We start from the raw sequence: 6,818 nt of genomic DNA, 5'->3' as shown, positions 1-6,818 counted from the left end.
TTTTTTAATTTTTTGTCTGCGATGATTTTTCATTGAATTATGGTGTTCTGAATATTGCCCAATTTTTAGCGTGTTTGAAAGTGTTCCCTAGATTTTGTTGAGTAGTGTATATAACGCATGTTTAGAATTGTTTTTTTGAACTTACATGTAAAAAAAACAATTTTAAACATGCGATATATATTATATAATCAATACGTTATATTTTAAATATTTTTGTATTAATTTCTTTCACATTAAGAAATCTTGTAAGAATACTGATTTTTTCATGTCAAGAAATCTGTCTAGCGGCTGCCCAGTAAATAGGATGTAGGTGTAACGTCGTAAATACTAGCTAGTCTCTAGACAAATTTATTGATATTACGGAATATACAGCTAGTGACTAGCCAGTATCAAGTTAGAAAACTTATCTAGTCGGCACTATGTAGTTACTAGGTATTAAATCATATTTGTGCTGAATAACTTATATAGACAATTCGAACTCTCTTTCGATAAGGTAGCAGTGGAGCAGTACGTTAGTTGAGCGACTCAGATGCCTGGACTGTGGATGGAATCATGAGTTCAAATCCCATCGGATGTTAAAAGTTTTTTCCTAGGTATTAATGGCCCGTTCAGTACTTAAACAGCACCCAAAAAACGGAGAAGAAATATAATTTTAAAAAATTATCTCTAGAAATTAGGTAGAAAATATGCTATAAAAAAATCTAGTAAAAAATGTTTGTTTTTCTATTTAGTTGCTGTCTAGTTAGGGTAGACAGCTACTAGATAATTTTTCTTATACAACTGCTAGGAGAACATTACTCCCTAGCAGCTAGCTATGATTTTCTACGTCATGACTGTGTAACATTTTATGTCTAGCTATTAGCTAATTTTTCTTGTACAACTACTGGGAGAAGTGACCGTTACGTTATTAGCTAGTAGCTAGCTATGATTTTCCACGTCGTAACTGTGTAACATTTTATATCTAGCTATTAGCTAATTTTTCTTGTACAGCTGCTAGGAGAAGTGAGCGTTATATAACTAGCTAGTAACTAGCCAGAAATACTAGACAGGAGTTATCTAAGACACAACTTTTCTATCTAATGGTTAGCTAGCCATGAGGTTCAATTTCTGCTCGGGTATCTAATGGTTAGCTAGACATGAGGTTCAATTTCTGCTCGGATTAGTCCTCATACATACTCGATACTCCGGACACATGGAAGGAGATCAAATAATCTTATTTTAATTATGTAACGATCAGGGAATGGAAGTAACTCGTTACTTGTAACGAAGTTACAGTTACAAGTTACTTTTTTGGTAACTTTACTAGTAACTGCGTTACTTTTTTTCTTTGGTAACTGTAACGGTAACGAAGTTACATTTTTTTGGTAACGGTAACGAATTTTACAGTTACGTTTATCGTTACTTTGCACATGATTGGACACGATACGACAAAAGCCACTTACACTGTAAAAAAATTTCGTAAATTTACACATATAATAAATATAAAATAGATTACATGATTTGTTCTGTAAATATAAAAAATCATGCAATTTTACAGAAATTACAGTAATTCCACAAAAATTATGTAAATTTGTTTTTATTGTGTAAATATATTTTATTTTATATTGGAAATTGTGTAAATAGCAGAATATTTTGAATATTTTCTGTAATTATCCAAATTTTAGTAATATTACGTAACATAAAAGAAATTTTTCGCGTATTGTTATTAAATGTATAATAATATATAGTGCGAAATATATTGTCATATTATCGTTCTTGTAGCTACACATACACATTGTAATTGTACTTCCACAATCTGCTTAGTTCCAAACCAAGAAATTATTTTTATTTGCATATTGCAAATTTACAAATGTGTGGACGTTTACAACTATTATAGTGGATCTCAAAATTATCCAGCATAATAGTTATAATTTTACACAATTTTTTACAATGCGCTTGAGATTAGAGAAGCCTCTAGGCTCGTCCGCTGTGATTGTTGGTCGTCGATTTAAAAAAAGTAACGGAAAAGTAACGAAAAGTTACTTTCCCAAGTAACGGTAACTGTAACGAGTTACTTTTAAAAATCGGTAACTAGTAACGGTAACTTGTTACTTTTAAAAAGTAACTTTCCATTCCCTGATTGTAGGTTATATTTGTGATAAAATATTATGTAGCATTTCATGAAATCACGAACCAAAGTTCTATATTCAAAACAGTAAAATATATATTTTTTTCGTACACTATTAAAAAAAAATACCTTAATTTTGATTTTAAATTAATCAGAATTAATGTATAAATTGTGTGTGTTTTCAAATACAATATTAATTACGCATTACAATTATACATGGGATATACATGATATAAATTACAATATTTGAAAACGCATACGCGGTATCAACAGGATTCGAACTTAAGACCTATGGTAATCTAACACCTAACACGCAGGGCTATAATCGCACGCTATTCAGAACGATTTGACATTCGACTGTTATTCGACTCCTTGTATAAGTTTTTATAATGAATTTGCTATAGCTGTTGAATAGTGTTCTATACGGAATTACATGCATCGAAAGGTCTATTATTGCTAATAGAAAATTCTTCATCGTAAAATTAGTCTGAGTTTTTAAGGTGTACCGGCTTATAGGTGTCTACAGTTTTAAACAACAGAAATCGAAATATTCTGTGTGCGCAATAATTCTTTACTACGGCAGTAGCAAAGCTAGGTATATACTCGCTCATGGGATACCCCGCGGTGAGGGGCCGGGGGGAAAACTGGTCGAGAGGGGTACTGTGGTGCGGGGGGATAGCCAATGAGCGAGCTGCTTTTACCTCCCACCACCTCTCGCAGTTTTCCTCTCCGGCTTTCGTCCCCAAGGGTGCATGTGTGTGTGAGCTCGTGACGTCACGACGCGAGGAGCGACGTGACGAAAGTCCTGCGAGCTCGAGAGCGGAAGGGCGACTGAGGAAGTTCGCGCGTTTTTTCGCACCAACGCCCGTTCGCTCTCGCTCGCGTCGATGGATTGGAAGATTCGATCGAGCGTGATCGAAGATTTTTTCAAGGACAGGATACACGCCGCGACATGTCACGACATGTTTTCGCGGGTGACGTCAGTTTCGCGGATCATCGATGCGTTCGTGTTTTGTTAGTATGTGTTTAAGAAAAAAGATGTAGTAAATAAGAATGATTGTTACGCAGTTTTTTTGCGTGTTTTCCTGGTGGATACCACATCCCGTGCTGTTCACCTGACACCCATTCTTTACTGTCGCGTTTTTCTAAAGTATTTGTTTAAAAAAGATATTAAAATAAGAATCAATCCTGATTTCCTTTTATACAGTTTTTTGCGTATTTTCCTGTTGGGGATACCACATCCTTCACGAGAATTTTCATAAGGATATCTATTTTTATGCAGTTTTGTATCCTCGATAGGAACCACATTCATTAACACGTTTGATGGGGACAATGGTATATAAATGCGTATGGGCGAGGCTTTTTCGTCATACGTACTGTTTTATTGTTTTCCGTAATGTTTGTGTTAGTGAGAGTGTATAATAAGCAATTTGCAGAATTTGTTAGAGATTACATATGAGTTTCCAGTTGACGGAGTAAGTGTGTTTGTTTTTGTGTATATTTTTAATTTTTTATTGTAAACGTACTTTATGTTACTGCTCTTATTCCAGTATATCATCGTTGACAACGAACGAGTATGTGAGTTGCAATTGGCTAATGAGGTGAAGATTCTGAAGATTCCATTCGTAAGTTTAGTAGAACGTATAAAATTTTACAATATAATGTATAAAGTATAAATAACAATATATGTCTAATACACTTTTATGCTCTGTTTCAGGATACACACCGCGGGAATTTGCGTATACGTGGATTTATGAATATTTTTAACAGATAGATGATACGCGCGGACAAATGGGCCGAGCGAGAATTTAAATCGGAATATATGGATATCTGGGACGATGGAGATCTGTTTCTTAATGAACTCTTCGGTCTCCGAACGTAAGGACCTAATTTTGCAGAGGACTTGTGGGAATGTAAGTTGAAATATTTGATTTGTATAAATATAATTAAAAATACGTATATATCTATCATCTTACAGAAAGCTGCCGCTTTTTTTCGAGACGTCACGCTCGCGCACGCACTGTGGTATTGTAGCGCGCTCACACACACACTCCAACCATATAGTTATAAAAATAAATTAAGTAAAAAATTATTAATATTATAATGATAAGTATCGTGAGCGTTGTTACCTTAATTTATACAGTATCCAGAGTCATTCGACGTGTACTCCCAATCATCGATGTTCCCGATATCTTCAAAGTCTTCAACTTCATCGAAAACCTCATCGATGATTTGGATTAGACGTTCTTCGGGTATATTCTGCACGATATTCGCTATGTTTTCCATCACGTATTGTAATGTACACTGCACAAGTTTCACAGATTAACAGCGCGAGTGACAATATATAGTATGCAATTACAAATCATTTGTAGATTTTTTCCTTGAAAGATTATAAACCATTTCCTTTTCCTTTAAACTATATAAAGTATATGTAGTATATAAAGGTAGGGTGTAAAAATAAATAAAAGTGCTTTATAATTGTAGAATATTGTTTATTGTCAAATGATGTACATAATTAATACTCTCCGAAAACCAGAGCGATCAACTCGCAATCGAGGATGTTGTTGCGGTCGAAGGATTCATCGTCGTAAATCGTTTTCAACATTTTCGCGGATTTCGTGACGGTGGACGCGATAGCGAGAAATCGTGAAAATTTTTTGTCGACGTTATCAGTTATTGTGGTTAAGGAAGAAATAAGACGATTTACACAGTATTCGAAATTAAATATATTAAATACAGTGCTTTTCGACATGGATAGACGAGCTGTACTTGTTTCTAGACGCAGTATTGATAGATTATTGATTCGTCCGAAGCGTAACGTTAAATTTCCAACGTACAATGGGGACGGTGTCGCGCGTATTCCTCTATTATTCTCATCGTACTGCAAAAGGGATAAAATAACGTGTTTTTATTCGAGAAGCTCTCTCCAGATGTCCGGTGACAGTGGAATCTCTTTACCGTGAGAATCCCCCAAAATGATAGTTACGTAAGAAGGGAGTTTAACATTGATACCAATGTTCAAGTATTTGTAGCCAGTTACGGTTAACGGATATCTTCTTTCGAATGCGTACGATAGGACGATGTATGATTTGATGTCTGTAATTAAAGAAAAAATTAGTAGATGGAAAAAAAACGCAAAGAAAAATATACCTACTTATTTGATGTGTTTTCTTTATCAGGATTTTCATCGAATGTTATCTTTCTCTTCACACCTCCTTCATTACGATCGTCCTGTTCCATGAGATACTTTTCGATATCCACGTTGTTGAGCATTGGTGTGTATTTTTACAGTATCATCCTCACGATCGAACACGTGGAAAACGATGTTGTCGGAATGACTGTTCCTTTTATACTAATTGTTTAAAACTATTATAATATTGATTATATATGTCCTTCCATCTTCCCCCCCCCCTCCTCCTTCTTCATCTTATTTCTCGTTGTGTTTTATGTATTACTCGATCGAAGTAGTCGACTCAAGATATCCTGCATTTGTTGCAATAATCCGTCTCTCGAACATTCGACATTGAGTACGTTTACGAGGTGTGATCAAAAAGAAACGAGAATTTTTGAATTGCGCGCATTGTAGTGTATCGATTTGGTTAAATTTTTTTTTTCAAGTTGTTAGTACTGTCAGTGAAGTACGCACCAAGTTTCAGACTGGTGCGATCCTCAGTTTGTTTTCGGTGAGCCATTAAGTAAGACGCTCTTGAGAGTATTCTGCGATCTTGATATGTGGCGACATGTCGGAACAAGAAATTTATTAAAAATTTTGTGTTAAAAACTAATGGCCCAGAATTACTCCAACGCGTTATGACTGGTGACGAAACGTGGGTGTATGGCTATGACGTCGAAGCAAAGGCTCAATCATCACAATGGAAGTGTTCTGAGGAGCCGAGACCGAAAAAAGCGCGTCAAGTGAAGTCAAACATGAATAAGGTTCTTCTTACCCTTTTCTTTGACTACAATGGAGTTGTGTACTTTGAATTTCTACCGACAGGTCGCACAGTTAATAAAGAGTATTACTCACAAGTTATGCGTAATTTACGTGAATCTATCTGAAAAAAACAACCTGAATTATGGGAAGAAAACTCATGGATTTTATACCATAACAATGCACCGGCACACACCGCATTAATTATCACGCAGTTCTTGGCGAAACACAAAACCACTGTGATGCCGCGCCTCCCTATTCTCCAGAAATGGCCCCTTGTGACTTTTTCCTATTCCCTAAACTCAAGAGGACCCCTAAACGACGTTTTTCAACGATAGAAGAAATAAAGAAAAAATCGCTGGCCGAGCTGAAGGCAATACCTAAAGAGGTGTTTCAACAGTGCTTTGCAAGCTGGAAACAACGTTGGCAGAAGTGTATTGTATTATAGGAGAACTACTTTGAAGGAGACAGTATAAAAATTGATGAATAAATTAATACTTTTTGAAGAAAATTACAATTCTCGTTTCTTTTTGATCACACCTCGTATATTAAATTTACCAGCCTTTGTTACGGTTCTCGTGAACTCGTTAAATTGGTGAAATTGTTGTTTTTTGGCAAAGTACAGATTACCGTCCATATCGAAAGGCTAAGGTGGCAGCTGACGGTATTCCCGGAAATACCACTTGTAACGAGTGATATGAACGAACACTCATATTGCATTCATCTATTTGCGCCACATCGTTATTATTGAAGATCACATAGGTTTGTCCTCTGTTAGTA

General features: G+C 35.5%; 1 pseudogene; it reads right to left on the bottom strand.

Moving 5' to 3' along the window:
• Positions 1 to 4,927: 4,927 nt before the first annotated feature.
• LOC108757503 (uncharacterized) lies at positions 4,928 to 5,380 on the bottom strand (annotated as a pseudogene).
• Between the last annotated feature and the right edge of the window lie 1,438 nt (positions 5,381 to 6,818).

The sequence above is a fragment of the Trachymyrmex cornetzi genome, unplaced genomic scaffold (genome assembly GCF_001594075.2).
Source record: "Trachymyrmex cornetzi isolate Tcor2-1 unplaced genomic scaffold, Tcor1.1 scaffold1443, whole genome shotgun sequence".
In the NCBI taxonomy this organism is placed as follows: domain Eukaryota; kingdom Metazoa; phylum Arthropoda; class Insecta; order Hymenoptera; family Formicidae; genus Trachymyrmex; species Trachymyrmex cornetzi.
This window is presented reverse-complemented; position numbering and strand designations above follow the sequence as displayed.